The sequence below is a fragment of the Rhinolophus ferrumequinum genome, chromosome 27, assembly GCF_004115265.2.
Source record: "Rhinolophus ferrumequinum isolate MPI-CBG mRhiFer1 chromosome 27, mRhiFer1_v1.p, whole genome shotgun sequence".
NCBI classification, from domain to species: Eukaryota; Metazoa; Chordata; class Mammalia; order Chiroptera; family Rhinolophidae; genus Rhinolophus; species Rhinolophus ferrumequinum.
In genome coordinates this window covers 11,515,646-11,538,598 of record NC_046310.1, presented here as the reverse complement: position 1 = coordinate 11,538,598, position 22,953 = coordinate 11,515,646, and positions in this window count along the sequence as shown.

Genomic DNA, 22,953 nt, shown 5'->3' with positions numbered 1-22,953 from the left:
CGGCCCTGCATGGACCGAGAAGCAGTACAGGGTGGTTGGAAGGTTGGTGCCTCAAGGGCGAAGCACAGAAGATCGGGACAGAGATGTAATTAAAGCCAAGAAATTAATTACACAAGTGAATTTTAATATTAGATTTAATTAAGATGATGTAAACAAATTAACAGATTTAAACAAATTAAATCATTCGATTCAAATTCATCCGTGAATTAATTAGAGTAAGAAAATTTGCCTCAATTTATAGCTCCAAAGAATATTGTTTTAAGCAAGACAAATAAGGGGCGGGGCGGGGGTGGGGCGGGAGGTAGTGCAGGAAATCCACACTCCTCAGGGTTGAAATGACAGGTGGAAGCTGGCAGCCTGTGGGCGCCCTGGCCTTGGCTTCTCCTCCCTGGGGCTCCACCCCTGGGGGGCCTGGGAGGAGCTTGGCCCCACCTCCAGGTTGGCACAGCGGGACAGCCACACCTGGCGCGCTTTGCCCAGCCTGCAGCCGCACCTTGGGGGCAGGCCGGTCTGAGTTGTTTTTAGAGATCCCCAAGGCACTCTCAATCAATAATCCCTGGGGTTTTTTTTATGAGGGTTGGATTATGAGGATTTGGAAAGGGGACGATTAAGCAGTACTTCAAAGACGAGCTCCAGCCGCACCTGCAGCAGTTATGAAGATCTATTAATAGAAAGCACACGATTTCACAGTAATCCCTAATTCATAGAAAATCGATGATTTATGCCTCTGGGCCCAAGAGGGACCGAGGACTTTGGCTCATGGGCTGCCTGGAGGCTGGTCCCACATCCAGGCAGGGCTGACAATAGTCACCCGGCTGTGTGGAACCCTTTCGTTCCTACCAGGAAAAGGAAGAAAATTCTGCAGACCGGCAGACAGTCCGCATCTTTTTTTCTTTCTGTCCTAGGGTGTCAACCATTTTGGTGCAGGAGACAATAACGGCCTTGGTGATCGTTGGTATGATGCCAGTTTGCTGGGAACTGGAAGCCAGACCAGGGGTCTGTCCCTAGCCAAGCTCCTCCCCCTCCCGCCTCCTCACCTGAACCTGTCTTTTGTCATCTGGAGAATGGTGCCAGTCACACCAGCCATCATCAGAGTACCTTGTGGGTGGCTTGGGAATTCTAGAATCCGTCTGGGTCCTATTTGATCCTAAAGGTTTATGTATTTGAATTTCTCATTAAAAGAGTCATGGAACAGATCCATTAATTAATGTCTCAGTTCACCTCACAGAGCGAAAGGCCAGTTGCCCTCTGGGAATACTTTTGCTGAATATAAGAAAAAGAGAAAAACATGTTGAAATCACAGAAGGAAGGATTCAGGTTACATAACACTAAAAAGAAAAAAGAAAATTCCACAGATAGCAAGCAGAGTAAAATAATCTTTTGTCAGCATTTAAGAAAGTAACACCAACAGAAGGTGAGGGGTAGGAGATTGTATGTTTTCCTACTTAGCAGGAAATGTGAGGCCAGAGAATCATTCCATATTCACAGCTCTATGATAATCAGTGTGTAAAAGACCCAAAGATGTATTTCACCCATCATCCAGTCAACTATAAATGAACAAATGTCTATGGATATTTCTGTATTTAAAGGTTTCATGTTCCTTTTTACCCCGCCCCCCCGCCTCCGGTTCACAGGTAACAGGTAGAGAATATATTTATATTTATATGTTACCATTTATATTCTATCCTGTAATTAAATCATCATGCACATCTTAATTCAGCCCCCAGGTAACACCTCTGCCTTATGAGCAGCAATTTGATCCCCAAAACCAAAACTTCAAAGCATCCTAATTTAAGAGTTATGAACCTTACTGCAAAGAAGTCTGCACCATCCCAGAGTTCACCACACGCCTCCTTTCTATGGACCAATGTAAGTTTATAGAGCAGGGACACGGAACAGAAGGGATGCAGGGGACGAGTGAAGGGGGTACAAGGAGAACTCCCCACCCCCCCATGAAGAGTGGCCTCAGGACGGACTGTATTTACTGGGAAAGAAATCAGATTCAACCACATCATTTCCCTACGCAGTGAATTTTTTTTATTATCAATATATCATGTACAGATTGGTTTTTTTTTTAAAAGTGGCAAATGTGTAAAAGTATAAAAAAGAAAATAAAAATCGCCATTCATCCCACTGTCTGGAAAACAATCATTGCAAATGTTTTGTCATATGTATTTCTTTCCATTATTTTTTTCTATGCTTACATATCTATTCCGAGATAGAGGATACAGATGTAGGAACAAAAGTTTTCATTTTTAAACAAAGTCGGGGTCACACTATGTTGTGTTATAGTGTGCTTTTTCTTTTGATACCATCTCAAGAAGACTTTCCTGTGCTATTAAACATTATTTTAAAACAAATTTTCACGCTACTGAAACTTAGGTTATGAGTCAATTTATTTAGCTGAGAGTTTATTATTCACTTTTCATTACTATAACTACCACAAGCATGAATAGCCTTGTTTAGCCCAGAGAGGTAGCGTAGTGTTAAGACCACACACTGCAGAGCCAGACTGCTTGAGTTTGAATCCCAATCCTACCACTAGCTGTGCCTCTTTGGGTAAATTACATAACTTCTCTGCCCCTCAGTTTTCTCACCTGTAAAATGGGACTTTAAAAGTACCCACCTGAAGAATTATCATTGGGAATTTCTAAGTTTATCTACGTAAAAGGCTTAGGACCTGAAGATAACAGCTGATACATCGTAAAAGCTATACAATTGTTGGTTGTTGCTATTATAAAGAAGCAAGCTTGCTCAGCTTTCCTCGAATTTTCCCAGGACTCACCCCAGCCCTGTACCCTTGCTGGTGTTTCAGAGTATTATTAGTCATTGTTCACCCTCCACACTGGGTGTGTGGGGACTGGAAAGGCGGCAGTCACGGAGCTCAATTACCTGGACTCCCTCTTTTCACGTCATTGCCGTCCTTTTGGTGTTTAATGGCTTCACCATCCAAAAGAACATCACTGAAGACAGAAATCCACACTCATTTCTTTCTTCCTCTCCTCGCCCCATCCTCTCTCTTACATCCTCAACCCACGCCTTCCAACATAGGCCTTTCCCTTCCCACCTCACACTAAAATGAACCCTCAATCCCGAGTAGATCAAGAGGAAAGGAGTCAATCCTGGGTCCATAACACCTGTGTTTAGAGTAATTTCTAACCCTAATATCCAAGGGTTTTGCTTCTTTTTTATTTTTCCTGTATTTCTTTTGTTCTCCTCAGGACTATGATTTATGCTTTAGGCTGCTTTCTATTCAGAAGACATCATTCCTCCTTATACTGAAGAGATGAGAGGGAGAAGAGGAAAAATGTGGTATATGTACGTATCTATAGGAAATGAGGAGGTCGGTCTCTCTCGCTCACTCTCTCTCTCTGAGAGCTAGAGTTTGGCAAGCACCTCACCTCAGGATTTTTGACGCTAATGAGGTAGCAAGGAGTAGAGAATTGCCTGCTGGGAGACAAACTTCAGGAAGATTGCTCAGAGCATCTCGCTCAGCAGAACTGATAAGATTAAACCAACTGTAACCCAGTAAACAAACCACATGGGAAAAACCAGAAATGTTTTATGATTTTGCTCCAAGAAATGTAACTTTGGTGCTCTGTGTGTTGGACAAATTGAGTTATGGGGAAGAAGACTAGGTCAGAAAGCAAACCGCGGGTTGTTTTTCTGTTGAAAAATCTACAGCCTGGGGTTAGCGTTTAAAATCTTGTGCAGTACAACTCGCAGGAAGGGAGACTCCTAAAATAGTACTTGCTGAGATCACTCTTTTGCTGTTGTACTCTCTCCCCTTTCCTTCCTTTGCCTTCCATTGAGTTCCCTACACATCTCTACAGGCCTAAGGCTAAATTTCCAGCTGGCCCTAATCCAGGCAGATATTTTTTATAGGGTAATTCTACATTCGGGATACTCCTTTCTGTCTAAATGAGTCAGCAAGCCTTTACCAATTTTGTATTCATTTGCTGATAAGGGAAGTCACGTTTTCTCTCAAACAAAGTGTGGGGATATCTGCGGAGCAGCAGAAGGGTCTGTGTTCAAGCATTGTTTCTGCCCATGTCAACAATGTGGCGGGGTGGCGGGGTTCCCCACCAAGCCTCAACTTACTCATCTGTAAAATGGGATTCCTGCCAGCCTTGCCTACTGTATAGGATCATTGTAAGGATTGAAAGAGGCAATGTTTGTACGAGGCACTTCATAAATCGGCAACGGCTTTCCCACATATGATACCAGCTGTTCCAAAACCCAGCTAAATCTTCTAGGGTAAGACAGTCCTAAGGAAGAATTTAAGTCACATTTCATTCCTGGACAGATGACATGCCCTAGTCACTTGCCCAGTCTCAGTTTTAATTGGCTGGCTCTGTGGTTTGGGCTTCTCCCTTCTGTTCCTGAAATGGTTTGTCCTTGTTCCTTTTCATAGAATTCTTTCCCTGCTTCTGAGCAAATTAAGAAGTCATCAGAAACCAGTGAAGGCTACAGAGAGCACCAAAAAAAAATAAAAAATAAAAAATAAAATGCATACATATTTTAAGAAAGGAAAAAAAAACTGTATTAAAATTGTAATACTCAATATATACCGATAACAAAACATGAATACAAGTCACATTTGACTTCTGCAATAACAAGAGGTGCTCAAAGTGGTTCCCATCAGTGTAATTTTAATACAGTTTCTTTTTTCAATCTTAAAATGTGTACACATTTTTTTGGCACCCTCTGTCTATTAGTTCTGAATGTCAAATGTGCTGGTCAACTGACTCCAGAGAACAATGTATCTACGTACCAGGAAGCCAGGTTAGAAGAAAAGATGGCTAGCTGTGAGAGGCTAATTTTCAGAGGGGCTTTTACATTTGCCTCTCACCTGGGATAGCAACTGGATGACTTGTGGCCGTAACAATTAGCAATAACAGCTCTGGCCACTTGCCAAGATACTATCAGGAGGATAAAAACTCTGTGGGCTGATAAACTGATGAGAAACAGGAAATGCCTAGCTATCACCTCTTCCCCATCTGCCCCACTCCCAACCTTGGTCAATTATAAAGTCACTTGATGTATGATTAAAGGTAAATCCAGGAACACAAGATTTGCTTGGTAGGGTAGAAGCAAATGGAGGTAACTGATAATTTTTTCACAGTGCCAAGAGTTCTACAAACATGATTGCATCCTCTTCCTTTCCTTTTAATTTACAGGGAGAGACATATCGATACTTAACCTTTGACCTATCTCTGAAAAAATGCCACCTGATTGGGAAGATGACACACCCTGGGTAACATGAGCTTGCAGTCTGATATGTTTATTTACCTGAGGGATGTACCCACAATAAAATAAAAACAACCAACCAAAGTATCTGTAACTCCTGAAACAGAATTGGGATAGACACACCAATCAGGTAAAACAAGCACAATAAAATACTCCAAGAGATAAAGACATAAATAATATAAATCAGAAATAAGAGAGCATAACCACAATCAAGTAAAAACGCTAAGAATAAAAAAATATGATAGCTGAAATAAGGAATTTATTAATAATAGATGGAATCAATAATAGAATTGATAAAGCTGTGGGATTAATTAGACATTTGGGTAACCAGAAGACAATAGGAAGAGAATCCTTTCTTTTATACAAAATATAAAGGAAAAGCTAAAAGATATGGAGGGTGTAAGTAGAAGTAACAGTATACAGACAATGAGAGTGCCAAAATAAAAGAAATGAATAGTTGGGAAAGTCATTATGAAAATCTTGATAAACTTTTCAGAATTAACAAAAATTAAAATAATTTAGATTTAAAAGACTCATAGCACACCTAAATGCATTCTTATGAAATCTAAGAATATCAAAGATAAAGCAACTATTCAAAATGCTTCCAAAAATAAGAAAAAATAACTTTCACAGGAAAAAGAATCAAATTTTTATCATCTTATTTGGCAGCAACTTGGATGCAAGAAGTATAAGAATTTTTTCAAAATACAATAACATAGATTCTTAATTTTTCAATTCAGTGGTATTGTCCCTTAAATATGAGGATATAATAAAAAATATTCTCCAGCATATGGGCTTTACAAGATCTTTTCATATGAATCTCACCGAAAGAAATTACCGAAGAAAGTATGCAAATAAAGACAAAGGATACAGTAAGAAATATAAAAATTAAAGCTGATCAAATAGTTTATCTAAATGAGAAAATTCTAAAAGAGTGAGAGAGAAAGATAAATATTATATCCATAAAATTCAGAACGAAAAATCAATATAATGGAATGGGGCGGGGTAGAGTTTATTCCAGGTACACAAGACATGCCAAGATACTTGCATTATTAGATTTAGACATGGTTTTGATGAGCTTAAGAACTCTATAAAGAAAATAAACATGGGAATGAATCTTAAGAATAACCACTTTTTAAAAAAAAATAATAGAAAAGAGTATATGACTTTTAAATCAGAAGGATAAAACTTAATAGATATAATAGAAAGCAGGAAAGAATTTTTAAGAAATGAAAGTACAATAAATTGAAAATATGAAATCATATGGCAGAAATATGTTTTGCTTGCTTTAGTAATAATTACAAAAGCTAGCTAAGGTCCCAAACTGACAAGACACACATACCTAGCAAGTACGTGGTACAAGGTAGCCACCAACCTTAATTCTTTCCAAATTTTCCACTTAGTTTTCATAGAAACAATAATTCTGTTTGATATTATTGTTTGTCGGTTCATATCCCACTTAATCAAATTACCTACTTTCAATAACAATTACAGTTGACATAAACATGTTTGGGAATAAACACGACTTACTCATGGGTGAGAGCAGCAGGGAGAGGGCACCCTGCGGAGTGACCCACTACCGGAAGTTCCAGAAGTTCCAAGTGCCTTGGGTTCAGAAGTAGGACGTCAGTTAATCCCATGACTCAGTTAAATGGAAGTCATTTAATACCAGTTCAATTATATCTCAAAAAATACTTACATTTCTAAAAGCTTGTGCTGGTGCCCAACACTTCCTCTTAGAGACTTTGACTTGTTTTTAATTTTCTACAAGCGTGTTGGCTCCCAGTATGATTACGTTAGACTCTGGGCCCAACCGTCATGACTTTCATAGAGCATAAGAGCCCACAGAAACATTTGATGATGCATTTAAAGTGTTTTCCTGCAATAAGACAGCCACTTAAAGCCAACTATTATTTATTAACTTAGTATCACTCCTGTTCTATGAGCTATACTCCCTAGGAACCTGTGTAGCAAATTACAATTATGCAAAGAAAAGACCAAAAAAAAAAGCATTGCCTAAGAATAGTTTTCCTTTTTAACAATGTCACAAAAAACAGGTGATTACTTTGGTTTAAAAGTCAGCACAAGTCTCATTTGGAAGTTATGCATGGAATAAGAATGCTTTGGGGAAATACTGGCTGACCCAATGCTTTTTTGTTCTCTATCAACAAGTTGTCTCTTGACAAATGTCATTTTGGTGGTCTCTCATGTGTTATCCAATTGTCACTGCCAATGGGGAAGCTTCTGCAGTTTCACTATGTAGTTTGATATTTGCAGTAGCTTCCTGGTAAATATCTTTTCTCGAACTAAAGTTGATTTCTTTTATTCTTATCTTGGTAGGCATTGGGGTCTCTATGAAGATAGTCATGTGGTTTTGTCTCTTTTAACCTGGAAATGTAAAATATTGCATTAATAGATTCCTATGCTGACCTGTTCTTGAACAATGTATAACTCTTTTTAGAAGCTGCTGGATTTTACCTGCATATATTTATTGACGATTTTTACATCTATGGCCATGAGCGAGATTTATCTACAGTTTTTGATACTCTCCTTGTTCAGTTATAGTGTCAGAATTATGCTAGTCTTGAAAAATGAGTTGGAAAAATGTTCCCTATTTTTCTATGCTCTGAAAGAGTTTAAATAACACAGAAATGACATGTTTCTTAAAGCTTGATGGACTGTGCCAGGAAAATCACTTCAAACTTTTCTATAAAGATAGGCCTCTAACAATACTTCAACTTCTTTTATGATTATTGTTCTTTTCAGGTTTTATAGATCTTCTGGAGTCTGTTTTGTTACTTGATATTATTCTAGACAGTCAATTTCATCTATATTACAAAATGAATGATTTAAAGTAATAAGTATATTCTCTAATTTTGAAATCTTTTTGTATCTGCTTATTTTCCTTTTGTTGAGTTATGTGATTTGTGTTTTTTAATTTTAAATATCTAAATATTTATCTATTTTACTGACTTTTTGAAGAAACAAGCTTTTTATTTAATTGAAGGTTGTGTTTTTTAATTAATTTCATAGTTTCATCTTCCATTAATTTCTGCTTTATCTTTATTAACCCCCTTCATTTACTTTTTATAGGCTTATTTGTTTTATAGTTTTAATTGAATGCTTAATTATTTTATTTTCATTCTTTGTTGATTTCTAAAAAAATCTGAGTATTGATTTACTGTTATATTTGAATGTGGAAATTTCATATTCATATATTTCTCAATGGCTTATAATTCTAATATGATTTCTTCTTAAACCCTAGTTTTATTTAGAAGAGTGTTTTATTAATTTCTAATACAATGGTTGGCTATATTTTTTTCTCCATATCTAGTTTTATTGCTTAATACAGTAGTCTCCCGTTATCTGCAGGGGATATGTTTCAAGACCCCCAGTGGATGCCTGTAACCTCAGAGTACCAAACCTTGTATATACTATATATTTTTGGTATACATACATACCTCTGATAAAGTTTAATTTATAAATTAGCACAGGAAGAGATTAACAACATTAATAATAAAATAGAATAATTATAACGATATACTGTAATAAAGTCATGTGAATGTGGACTCTCTGAAAATATAACTTATCAGTTTCTGAGAGAGCATTAAAGCACCTCACCATCACTGTGTTTTGGGATTTCTCTTTGTATTTCCAGCAGTTTGGACCTTATCTATTTTAAGGTGTTTTGGCAGATTTCTCCTGACTCGGGGCCTTTGTACTCTGTATGCTGTTCACTCTGATTTATCCTGTCATAGCAATCTGCACTTAATTTGGATGATATAGTCTCTTAAAGTTCCCCAAAGTTTCCTGGTAGAGGTTTTTTTTTTCCTAGTTTTCTCCTTTTTCATGCACTATTTCAATTTCGTCCAATGCCAGTTATATTTCTTTATTGTGTCATTTTTTTATATGCTGTTCTCAAATAATTGTCCATTCAGATGTACGACTAAGGTGGTTAGTGCTGATGGCTGTTAAGGGTTTTCTCTGCCTGTGAAAGTCTGTCTCACCAACTTTTATAAGAGACGGAAGCCTTTAGCCTTTGTGTAAAGGGACAGGTGTGCTAACAGGCAGGTTTTTCTTTGGGTGCATGAAGGAGGAGCAGGAAATCCCCAATTACCAAAATGAAAAAGCCTTTCCATGGAGAGTGTAGTGTTTTATAGAGCATGTCACTCCTGAATATAATTGAGTTTCTTTCTTTCTCTCTTTGAATCATTCTGGATTTCTAAAGTTAACTCAAGCTCTGTCCCACTCTTCTCCCGAGTCCTTCCAGTACGGGGATACCAGAACCTCCCCCAGATGATACATGATATTAACCATCACGATGAAAATAACTTTTATTGAGCATGTTCTCTAGAACCTATATTCAGTACTTTATTTCGATTATCTCCCTTTAGTGTCATAACTGCTCTATAAAACTGGTACTTTTTACTCATGTTTACTCATGTTTTACAAATAATGAGACTAAGTCTAAGGGTGATAATGAAACGGGTGAAGTTAAATACCTGTCCAAGGTTACATCACTAGTAAAGGTGGTGGATGCAGACAGGCTGACTTAACACAGGTCCATACTGCCTCTCTCTGATGTGATGCCACTTTCCTCTAATGTTGTGGGGGCTATGGAATCGTCTTTAACCCTTGATCAGGTCATGAGGCGTGGAGGAAAATTCCAGAACAAAAAGTCTAGATAAGACAAAGGAATGGATTCTAGGAAGGTGTGCCTTGTGTGCTGAAGGCATGGAATTCCAACGTCTGAGAAGGCGGCCTTCTCATAATGGCTTACCCAGGCCACACTTTGGAGATTTAAGGGTCTGGGACAGCTCAGTTTCAGGCTGTTTTTGCTATGATTTATAGCCAGGATTCAACCCTGCACGTAGCAGTCATGTGCCATTCTACTCAGACTCAACTGCTCCCACGTTTGCCCCTTGTCATTCCAACTTCAGTTTAATAGGAAACACAAGCCACCCTGGAGATGGCAGACCTAGCTTCTATCCATCGACTGGGTGGTTGCAGGTTCAGCGCAGCCCTGCAGAACTTCAGCTTTCTGTTTTTAGAGTTTGACCCCACAGAAGTCATGCTGGGTGAGCTTTGTTGAAGGACTCCTGCCAGATTGGCTTGCCACACAAACCAGCCAAAGAGGCAACACAGCCGGCCAATTAGCCAGCAGCTGTCTGTCAACTGAATAAACGAGGTGAGTGGAAGCAAGGGGCTGTCTTTGCCACAGACAGTAAGCAGAACACACAGATTAACTTTTCTGGTCTTAGAGCTCTTTGGGGAACCTGCCATTTATTCTATCTGTATGCTCAGACTCCTTGATTTTATGACAGGAACTTGACCAAACTACCTTTGGCAAAGCAAAGGGATCTCACCTCAATTGCCACGGAGAAAATCTATTTTCCAGGTTAGCACAAGATAAAACTAACATGAAGCTGCTATCAAAACTCTGGTTGTGACAAATAATGTTTATCAAGAGACGCCTAAAAATTTTGGATCATATTATAGAACAGAATTGTATCAGAGCATGAACTTCACAGTCTGGACTAGTATCTCAGCTCCCTTCTTCCAGCTCTGTGGTTTTGGACAAATTGTCTGACCTCTCGGGTCTTAGTTTCCAAGTTGGTCAATGGGAATAACAGTTCCCACATAAGGGACTTGCTTCGAGGAATACACCAGCAGGTAATCTGTGGAAAGTGCTTAGAACAACTCCTGGCCTAGGGGAAGAGTTTAATGGATGTTGACTATTGTTCTTAAATGTTCTGAATTTTAACTGACCCATAGAACCAAAAGGTGAGTATTATCATCACAGTTTTTAACAAAGGAGCAAAGTAACGAAAAGGAAAGTCACGGCATTGCGTCCACCCTTTGTGTTGAAATGAGCCAGAATTCAATCCTCAGCTGTTTTGATCCTAAAGTCTTGGAACGGTCCAGGAGCTTCACTGAAATTTACTCCTTGTAGAACAGCTTTTACTGACTTGTTCTTTGGCATTATGCCAACTCCCCACAAGAGGGGCTGTTAGGAGACAGACTCAGTACATCTGTGATTGGAGCTAGTGAGGGAATCATGATAGGACCGTTGTCTGCCACATCACACAGCAGTTTCTGCATTCATGGGAGAAATTCCTCGGGAATCAGTTTTCAATAAAACTGGCCTCCTTCTGAACAAGTGGTTTGTTTTATTTTTCTTATGGAGAACTGTGACTAATCGTGATCCTTCTTTGTTTTGGCTGCTAAGAAGCTTAGAGTCAAATTTGTTGCTTTTCTGTAGTACTTTCATGTACTAATCTTATTCCAGATTTATGATATTCCTTTTCGTGTTTCTCCTTTACTCTCATTCCCTTGATAATATATTTTATCCTGTTGAACAGTGTATATTTTGATACACTTCTACAGTGCCTTTCTGGAATAAAACGAGAATAAATGTGCTTTAAAAATCTAAAAATATAGTGCAATCCATGTTTATCTCTTTCCTTGGGTTTGGGCTTTGCTGGTCCTGTTGGAGCAGATGCTATTTTTTTCCCCAGGGTTGGACAAGCGGCACTGGAAGATATGACACAATCGTTCAGAGCATATCATGGTACCTAGTATGTCAGCAGTAGGCCGAGGCTGATGTAAACTACAGAAATTTATGAGAATATTACATAGCCAACCATATGCTAATTTATTTCCTACACAAATGACTGACTGCTAGGGGCAGATAAAATCAGGGGTAAGGAGATCGGAAATGTAAGCAATTACATCAACTTTTCTACAAACTCCTCAGAAAGCCCTGTTCATTCAAGGCTGGTTCAGGTTCCTCTTCACGGTGGTCTCTGCTATTGTTGTATTTATTACACTGCAATGTAATAGGATTGTTTTCTATTTTATTATTTTCCTAATGCTCAGGACAGTGCCAGGTAGGTAGGTAGATAGGTAGGTAGGTAGGTAGATAGATAATACAGACTCAATACATATTTCTTGAATGAATGATTCAAGGGTGCAGAAGAAGGATCCTTAACAAAATAGGGCAGATGGAAGACTTGGAGAATTTCTGGGGTAGTAACACAAACGTTGTGTCTAAACTCTTTCACTGCGTTAATTAATTTCAAGTGGTTTTTTTTCCCTAAAATGTGTCAGAAATCCACAAAAACCAAAAAGTTGATATTGTGACTATTTTGTGCATTTAGTAATAACAATTTGAGCTGCTTTGTATATAAATGACATTATTTTTATGTATTCTATTGTTATTCATTACTGATATCCTATAAATATCCTATTGTTACTCATTCTTGAAAAACACAAAAATATAGAAAAATGTACATCTGCTTTCCTAAACTTTCTTTCTGGAAGTTTCCATCCACACTCAGCGGATGGAAATATTCATTCAGATATATCCAACCGTCACAGCAAAATTAAATAAGAATGTGTAAGTCAGACAAAGAAGAAGAGGAAGAAAATTCAAAGCAAAGGAAACCGTATGCCAAGTCACAAAGCTAAAGAAACCATGACATGCTTGGGGAATTGCAAATATTTCAATATGTATCCAGTCTGGGTTAAGAAGAGATGAACTTGGAATGTGAATTTTATCTTGAGCCCCATGGAGAGTCATTGATGAATTCTAGGTAGGGGAAGGGGCAGGTTACGAGATGATCACGTATGTGTTTTAGAGAGATTACTTTGACTCCAGTGAGGACGGTGGATTGATGGCAGACATTTAGGAGGCTATTACATCAATCCAGGAGGGAAATGATGAAGCTTTTAATTAATTAGGTAGTGGGAGTTGCGATGGAAAGGAGGGGTACACTTGAAAAGGTTTTCAGGTGGTAGAATCAACAATCGTGATCAATTGCCTGGGGAGGATACGGGAGAGAGGAGTCTGTAACGCAGCCCACATTTCTAGTTGGCTAACAGGATAGATGCTGGTGTCGTTTTCCCAAACAAAAAAATAAAAGAAGGTGAGGGAGGGTGATTAAGTCAACTTTGGATACATTGCACTTGTGATACCATGGGTACAGCTAAATAAAGCAGGCCTTTCTTTCTATACAAGGATTTGGAGCTCCAAAGATTGATTTGGCTAGACACTGCATGATTTGGGAAGCACCAGGGTGTAGCTGGTTGCTGAAGGCAGGAGCAGGATGTATTTTCCCATTCGATTAGGAGAGAGTAAGAGATAAAACACTCTGAGATCTTGACCTTTGGGAGATGAGCAGACATGGAGGATTCAACGAAGAAGGCTAAGAAAGATGGCAAGAATGGGAGGGAAAAAATGGGAGCTCTCAAGCCAAAGGAGGAAAAAATATCAAGAAATCAGGAGAGTCTTTCATTTCCAGCAATTTGACAGACAAGGTATCCCAAGCAATCCTCCTTTTGAAAACAACCTGTGGATAAAATTTAAACATATTTTCAAATGAATTGCTGAACTGGTAAGTAAGGAATTCTCAAAGGTGAAAAACATGGATTCAGAGGGGCAAGCTGGCTCTGAGGCCCACTTTCTCAGAGAAATAACTATTGAACTCCAGAGACCTTGAACTTTCATTTTGATAGCAATGAAGTTACACAAAGTAGGAGACAATAAGGTAAAGAGTCTAATAGGAGATGCTGTAGAAATGTGAGGATTCTAGGATAAAAGTGAAAAATAAATTAATTAATTAATAAATAAACCCAGCAGAGGAGAAGAACCAAGAATCTTGCTTACTTTGACCTGCTTCTCTTTAGTAAAAAGCAGGAAAAAAAATCTCACCCTACCACAAACACTTCTCTTAAAAATTTGGAACCACACACTAGACGTCCAACGGTTTAAAGATAAAATCATAGTTATAAAAAAAAAAGAAAAACAAAATTACTAAAACACAAAATAAATGTTGCACCAAAACAATGACCAAAAATAGCAGACGTCTGAGTTATGTCAACAAAGACTTTCTCTTCTAGAATTAATCAAGCAAAGAACAACAAAAGAATATAATTTACATGTAAAAGAAATAAAAGAGGGTATTAAAAACAGAGTAAAAAAAAGCCAAAAATATTAGTGGGCTGTAGAGCTAATTAAGCCTGAAACATCGTCGGAGGCAAAAATGATAAAACTGAAGTTGCTCTACTTTGGGCATACCATGGGAAGTGAGGGCTCTTTGTAGAAACAGTAATGCTAGAGAAAATAGATGGCAGGAGGAGAAGAACATAGATAAACTGACCCCATAGGCATGAGACTACAGGAGTTGAGTAGGACTGTTAAGGAAAAGACATTGTGGATGTTACTCATTTATAGGGTAACAGGAGTCTAGGCTGACTCAAATGCATCACACACACACAAACACACACACACACACACACACACACACACACTCTTCTTACAGTTTTAATTTGCATTTTTCAGATGACTATTGTGGCTGAGCATTTTTTTCATATGGTTATTCCCTATTGAAGTTTTTCTCTTCCATGAATAATAATTGCCTGTTTGCAATCTTAATTCATTTCTAATTAGTTTCATTTTTATTGTCTAGTTTACCTTAAGTGAATCTGAATAATAGCGCTTGCAACTTGTCAGTTCTCCTGAAACTTTGTTTATGCTTTATTTCCTGTATGCTATCATTCTATTTTAAATATAATTAAATTCAGCAAAAAAAAAAAAAGCCAAAAATATTATTAATGCAAATTATGGAAGGAAGAGAGACAATATTTGAAGGTATCATGGATAAAATTGTACAGAATTAATGAAAGAAATCAACCTTTAACCTACAAATTTCAAGCAGGATGTGTTTCAAGACACAGTCGTGATATGTAATATACCAAAGACAAGGAGAACATCCTAATCGTAGACAGAGAGAAAAGATCACCCAGAAGGGAAGAGTGAGACCAACATTTGATTTCTCAGCAAAAAATAGACTATGAAATAGTACACACAATGTGCTGAGAAAGCAAAGCAATCAATCTAGGGTTCTTTCCTTTCTTTCAAGGATGAGGGCAAAATACGAAATTTTCAGATAAGCAAAATAAGAGTTTGCCATCAACAGGACTCTACTTAAGAAAATTCTAAAGTATGTACTTAATAAAAAGAAAAAGAAGTGGTTCCAGATGGAAAGCATGGGATACAAAAAGAAACAATGTACAAAGAAACTGATAATTACGTGGGTAAACATAAATCGCTGAGTCTCTGAAAACAACACTAACATCTATTTATAGGATTTATAGGTTTAAAAAAAGATCAAACAAATAAAGGGCCAAAAAATGCATATAAATTGGAAGGGACTGATTGGTGTGTTCTGAGGTCCTTGGATTATCTGATGAAGTAATAAGATTGATTACCTTATGGTTTGTTAAGTACATGTGTTAAATACCTAGAAAACCTCTAAAACACTTTAACATTTTTATTTTATCTTTTCTAATTATTTGTACTTTGACAAGACACTAAATTATTTCTAGAGCAATACAGATATATTATACACACGAGTATATAAACCAATAAATATTCTTTAAAACTAAGGGACTGGCCAATACAGTCAAATGTCCTTGACATAGGTCTTAAGGATGATCTTTTGAATATGATACCAAAAGCAACAATAAACAAGTGGGACTACATCAAACTAAAATGCTTCTGCACAGCAAAGGAAGCCATAAACAAAATGGAAAGGCAACTTACTGAATGGGAGGAAATATTTGCAAAACATATGTCTGATAAGGAACTCATTTTCAAAATATATAAAGAACTCATACAACTCAATAGCAAAAAACCAATATAAAAGAAAACAAGAATCAGATTTTAAAATGGGCAGAAGACCTGAATAGACATGTTTCCAAGGAAGACACACAGATGGCCAACAGGTACATGAGAAGATGTTCAACATCACTAATCATCAGGGAAATCAAAACCACGGTGACATATCACCTCACACCTGTAAGAATGGCTAGTATCAAAAAGGAAGAAACAACAAGTATTGGTGAGAATGTGGAGAAAAGGGAACCGTTGTACACTGTTGGTAGGGATGTAATTTGGTGCAGCCACTACGGAAAACGGTATGGAGGTTCCTCAAAAAATTAAAAATATAATATAACTACCATATGACCCAGCGAGTCATTTAACCAAAGAAAACAAAAACCCTAACTCTAAAAGATATGTGCACCCTCATGGTCATTGCAGCATTATTTATAATAACCAAGGTATGAAAACAACCTAAGTGTCCATCCAGGAGTGACTGGATAAAGAAAATGTGATACATACAATGGAATATTAATAAGCCATAAAGAGGAATGAAATCCTGCCATTTGCAACAACATGGATAGATCTTCAGGACATTATGCTAAATGACATCTGTCAGACAGAGAAAGACAAATACCACATGATCTCACTTATATGTGGAATTAAAAAACAAACAAACAAACAAACAAACAAACAAACAAACAAACAAACCAAGCTCATATAAAGAGAGAACAGTGTGGTGGTTGCTGAAGGGTAGGGTACGGGGGGGATACATGGTTAAAGGGGTCAAAAAGTACAAAGTTCCAGGTATAAAATAAATAAGTCCTGGGCATATAATCTATAGGATGGTGGCTATAGTTAATAACACTGTACTGCATACTTGAAAGTTGCTAAAAGAGAAGATCTTTATAAAAAAAAAAAAAAGGTACAAGGTAAGGATGGGTACAGATAATATGTATGTATGCGTATGTATGTATGTATAATTAACATATACATATGAGCACATATATTAGAATACATAATGTACAATTAATATATACCCGTACATAGATATACAATATATATACATATAATTTTATAAGAACATTAAAATGAGGGAGAGAGAAAGCAGCCTAGGGTAAGTATGTAAGAACAGTGAGGAACGTTGAGAACAGCTCTTTAGGGAAGTGGGGATCGAACTAATTCAAGACTTGGAGAACCAACCCCTGGGCATGATTCTGAGCCTAGCTGCGATTCCAAACGCCACTTCTGTAGGGAGCCTCATGCATGGTAGGATGACTCTTCTCCAGCAGGGCTCAGGAGGACATCAACGGAGGAAGCAGAAGTTTGAGCTCCGAGTTGGGATTGTGCTGGGTTTCGGGTCAGAAGCACAAGGAAGTGGAGTAGTAGAGACACGTGAACAGTGGAGCTAAGGACATTTAAGCTCCAGAGCCTTTGGGATGCACCCCTGAGAGGCCAGCAGGCTGCTCACAGGATCAGCTGGTGTCTTAAATTTGCAAAAGTAAAATATTTCATTGGTTAAGGCCACCCGCTTCTTCCACTCCAGCTTCAGGTCTGTCACACAGACTCTTACAACTCTTTGTCAAGTCCTGGGCATTTTTGTGACCCAGCTTGAGGGAAGTTGAGTTAAGGGTTAGTTTTCCTAGAAACTAATGTTTATGTGATTCCTAGACACTTCCATGTATAGTTAGGTTACAGTTACATAGTTACTTCCAGGGTAGGATTGGCTTTCAGAACATTTCTATTGCTCCTGGTCACCTGACAGTATGATGCAGACTCAGGGAAGAAAGTCCTCCTGGGGTGTGCACGTGTCCTCCAGTGCCCGGCACCGAGAAAATGTGGGAAGTGGTTAATGAGTGGTGACAATTTGACGGGTGTTGAAGACTACTCATTGCGCAAGAAAACCCGAAGAAACCTGAAATCTTAAAGTTCAGAAATAAAAGAGCCTTGCTAGAAATGTCCCCAAATTTGACAGCAATCCTAAAATTTCCATGACATTACCATAACAGGTGGTAAAGCTGAGAGAAAATGATCTTAACTATTAATGATTACACATAAGTTTTGCTCAACCAAACTCGGTCTCAGCCTGCAATTGTAGTCATCACATTGGCAGGGATTCCACCTGCTGGCAGCCAACTACTTTCTCTTCTAATGTGCTTGTGCCTGCATTTTCTGGTATTGAAATTATTAGAAATGTTTCCCTTTTACTAGAGTTTGGGCATTATACGGATTTTTAAAAAAGCATGTGTTCATACAGGTTATATTATTTATGGTGATTTCAGGATAATCAAAGGGATCTCAGAAAATTTACTACAAAAAGATGCATTGATTCTGGTCAGGTTGAGAACCACTGATCTAGGCCAACCATCCACCTGGAGCTTAGAGTCCAGCCTCAGGATTCTGTTCTGTGTCTTTGACCTCTACTCGTGTCTCCTTTCAGCCTATGATCTTTAACCGCCCTCGCCGTCTTTGGGGAGGCAGGGCTGTGTACAGAGATCGGCCTCAGGACACTCTAGCCCTCCCTTCCAGTTGATATAAATCTACCTCAAACCACTTTCTTTCACTCATACTGGCCTTCCTTCTGTTCCTCAAAGACACCAATTTGTTTCTGCCCCAGGACTTTTGCACGCTTGCCTCCCCAGATCTTTGCATGGCTAATGTCTTCTTGTTTTCATGTCTTGGCCCTGATAGTACCCTTTGAGAGGGGCTTCTTCTGAACTTCATTCAAAGCTGTCCCCCACATACGCTCCATTACGTGATCTTGTTCTGTCTCCTTCGTAACACTGATCTCCTGTAAAATGAACTTGTTCATTCATTTACCATTTTAGTGACCTCTATGACAGCAGGGACCCAGTTTGTCCTTTCCAGCTCTGTATTGCCAACATCTAAACACTATCGGGCACAAAGTAAATGCTCAACAAATGGTTGTTGAGTGAATTAATAAACCCGTGTGTATTCGTCTGCCAAGGGGCCATAAGAGAATACCACAGACAGGGTGGTTTAAACAACAGCAATGTATTTTCTCACAGTTCTGGAGGCTGGAAGTCTTAGATCAAGGTGTCAGCAGGGTTGGTTTCTCCTGAGGCCTCTCTCTTTGGCTTGCAGATGGCCAATATCCGAATGACTTTTCACATGATCAGCCCCCTGTACACATGCCCCCCTGGCATCTCTCAGCCAGTGTCCTAATTTCCTCTTCTCATAAGGACATCAGTCAGATTAGGTGGGGCCCCACTTTAATGGCCCCATTCTAACCTAAGCTCTTCAGACCTTCCCTCCAAATCGGTGACATTCTGAGGTGCTGGGAGTTGGAATTTCAACACAGGGATTTTGGGGCACACAATTCATCCCATAACACCGTGAGCAGCTTCGTGCTGTGTTTAATGCACTTTCAGGGTGGGCGGCAGGAATCCCTCCAGCCTCGAGAAGCCTTTAGAAAATAGTCTGGAACATGCTGTCAGCACGTCTCCCCAGGTGCCCTGGATGGGACAGTGGAACCATCAGTTAGTGGCTAACGCACCTGAAGCATGGATAGAAGGGGTTTCCTAGAGATGGTCCTAAAGCAAAATAAGGGGCACCCCAAAGGTTGTCTGCTCGGCTGGAGTCTATGGATGTTTGGCCCTGGGTGGCTCTCTGTGTGCTTGGTCGTCTCTGAAACAGGTGGGACCAGCTTGCCAGGCAGTGATAAGTCGTGAGGGGCCACACACTGCAGAAAGCTGCCAGTGGCGGGGAGGTCCGGCTGGCAGGGTGCGATCAGCCCACACTGTCTGCAGCTGTCTGGGGATCGGATTTCCAAATCACCTGCTCTAGCCCAGGCTGCAGGAACCGAGCTGTCAGACAAAGCCTGGTAATTACCCCAGACTCATCCACACCTCCCTTGTCTATGTCCTAATTGAGGTTTAATGGCTTTGGTCACAGAAGGGGGCTTTTCCTGCCTTCTAGACTTAGATTCTTTCATCTGAGCATCAAGCCAATTAGTTTAGCATCTGGGGTAACTGACAGAAGTCAGGCCTGACTGCCTGGAATTCCCAGGCCAGAGGGGCCTTTTGTGGTTGCTGTCGGTGATGATGTGCCTGCTTTCAATGTTATAGGGATGCAATTTAGAAGATGGGGACTGAGGTAGAGATGGGGGGAGTTGGAGCACAGAGGGCATTTATGACTTAAGTTGTACTTGACCTCCATTTACACCTGTTTCTATTTTAGATACTTCTTCTACTTGTAGGCAACAGGTCAACTATATAACACTGGGTGTGACGACTCATTGGAGTCGTCTTAGACCTTATCCTTCCAGCATCATTCATAATCCATTTATGAGACACAATTCAGAGACTTGATGATCATGGTGAGTGGAGTTTCTTCTTGCAGTTATTTATCTTCCTTATTCTGACTCCTCGCCTCTGTCTGTGACCACTCTCCCCTCTGCTGCCTAGTCACCAACCCTTCCAAGGCAGTTAACTACACAGATTCTTCAAAAGTAGAGGAGCGGAACCAGAACTAGTCATACCAAACTCTGACTAAAAGGCCTGGAGACAGAGTCTATTGTCCCCTAAGTTTTCTTATCTACAAGCCAAGAACATTTGGCCTCCTAGGACCGAGGGGGCCCAGTGATGAATGGAGATGTTGTCTCAGTCAGCAAGCACACATTAGGGGTTTGGGCCAGTCTGCTGGGCCCCCTTCATTTTGGTTGGATGGGCTCCACCCCAGAGGCAGGCACCAGCTTGGGAGATGGATTGTGTTGGGTAAATGCGTGCCCTGCAGCCAGCTCCTGAGAGATTTTCACTCTGCTCTAGACCCTGGAACCATGCCTGGCTTTAAGCCCCTAAAGTAATCTCACCAAGAGTGTTGTAATTATCACCAGTAGAACTTGGATGTGGGGTAACTAAACTGGTTAGCTCCGATGTTCTTTGAAGTGCGAAAGAGAGAATTATAACCTTCAGAAATACTGTTTTGAGAGGGGGTAGGTGTGCACGCATAATGAATTATTGGGTGATGTTCTGGTACCGAGTGAAAGAAGGAGGTGGTGGATGGACTTTGGAAAGCCTGTGAGTGAGCGTGTCCTCTGCTGGTTTGTATATTTCAACTTCGAGCCCAAGGTGGCCTTCTCATAGTTCATATCACAGGAGGAAAGTAACAGACACGCACAGGTTTCTTGTTGTACATATTCAGACACAGGTGAATGAAGACCTATGGGGATCATACATAGTTAATTCTTGAAAGACCATTCCAATCCATCCACCTACAAGTGTTCTCCAATCTATTCACTCTTGGGGTGCCACCGAGCATATGAAGAAGGATAACACGCAGCACCTGCTCTTGACCTGCTTACAGCATCCTTGAGGAGAAGACAATAGCGCAATGGAGAAACAGCTGAAATTACAGAACCAGCCGGGGTCTAATAAAATGTTGAATTATAGAATTTCCAGCACAAATACTCTAGGGAGTTCACAAAAAGAGAGGGATGAAGATAATCACTAACAGGTATTGTGTACTTCCTATGCGTCGATTACTTTGTAAACACCTGACAGGCAGGAACTAAACGTAATAGTAACTCTTACAACTCTATAAAATGGGCACTATTGTCATTTCCATTTTACAGATGAAGTACTGCTGCATACAGAAGTCAAAGAACTTGTAGGAGGTACACACTTAAAATGACTTATTCCTTTTCTTTAATGAAATTATTCAGTCATACAAGAAGATATAAAGAACTACATTAAACAATACTATTCCAATGTTATTTTATATTAGTTTCAGGTGGACCGCATAGTGGTTCGACATTTATATAATTTACAAAATGATCCCCCTGACTAGTCTAGTACCCACCTGGCACTATACATAATTATTGCAATATTACCGACTACATGCCCTGTGCCTTACTGTACATCTCTGTACTTCTTAATTCCTTTACACTTTTCACTGTGCCACACAACGCCCTCCCATCTGGCAACCATCAGGACTTATCATGGCGGTCACTTCTTCAGGTATATAAATGTTGACTAACTGTGGTGTACCCCTGAAACTAATATAACATTGTATGTTAGCTATTTTTGCATACAAGTCTTTTTTAAAAAGAAAATTAAAAAAGAATACTTTTCCAAAGAAATCAATGAGGATGCCAGCCGTCAGAAAGATGTCATAAATGTGATTCACTGGAATGGTGACGGGATTTGAATCAGCAAAGGCAAGGGAACTTGGAGCAAGGAGAAAGCTTGGGGAAGGAGCAGAAGGCTGGGTTAAGGGAAGGAGATCTAATATAGAGCTTGACTGGAGGGGTGGGAACACATTGGTGAGGGCTCAGAATTACAGCTTTTATAGAATAAGACACAGAGATGAAGTCAGATCATGAATGACCTTGATCAAGGCAAATGTGTGATACAAGAGAAATGACAGAGCAAAGTGAGGGGTCATGAATAAACCACGTTTCCCCAATCTTCACCTGTCAGTCACTCTTGTTTAGCACCATATAGAGGGTCTTACTCAGAATCTGACATATACAAGATGTTCAGCAAATGTTTATTCAATGAAAAATTACTCAGTGAGCTTCTAGACAGCCTGCACGTCCCTCTGGTTCATCAGAGTTGCCAGATGAGAGAGAGAAAGAGAGAGAGAGAGAGAGAGAGAGAGAGAGAGAGAGAGAGAGAGAGAGAGAGAGAGAGGATGAGAGGGGACGGGAGTGCGGGGAGGGGAGGGGAGGGCACTGACATTTTTGGATGTGAGGATCTTTATTGGGAAGTCAGAGAGTTGCTAAGAGGCAGATGTAGAAAACCTGGACCATTTCACAGGGAACATCAGTACATCCCAAGTGTGAACCTGAAGGAGATGGGTTTTTGTCCATTGGTGGAAATGACTTGACAACCATTGGTGACACTGGAGTTCAGCTCCAAGAACCAGACTTCTTTGTTTCCTAGAAAGACCTAAAGAGAGGACGCAGCTATTTCCCCAAGGGGCTCTAAGTCCAGAAAGTTCCAGTCCTATGGTCTCTTGTACTTTCCTTCATAGTCCAGTCTATTGAATTTTCTAGCAGGGACTTTGGTCAGCATCTC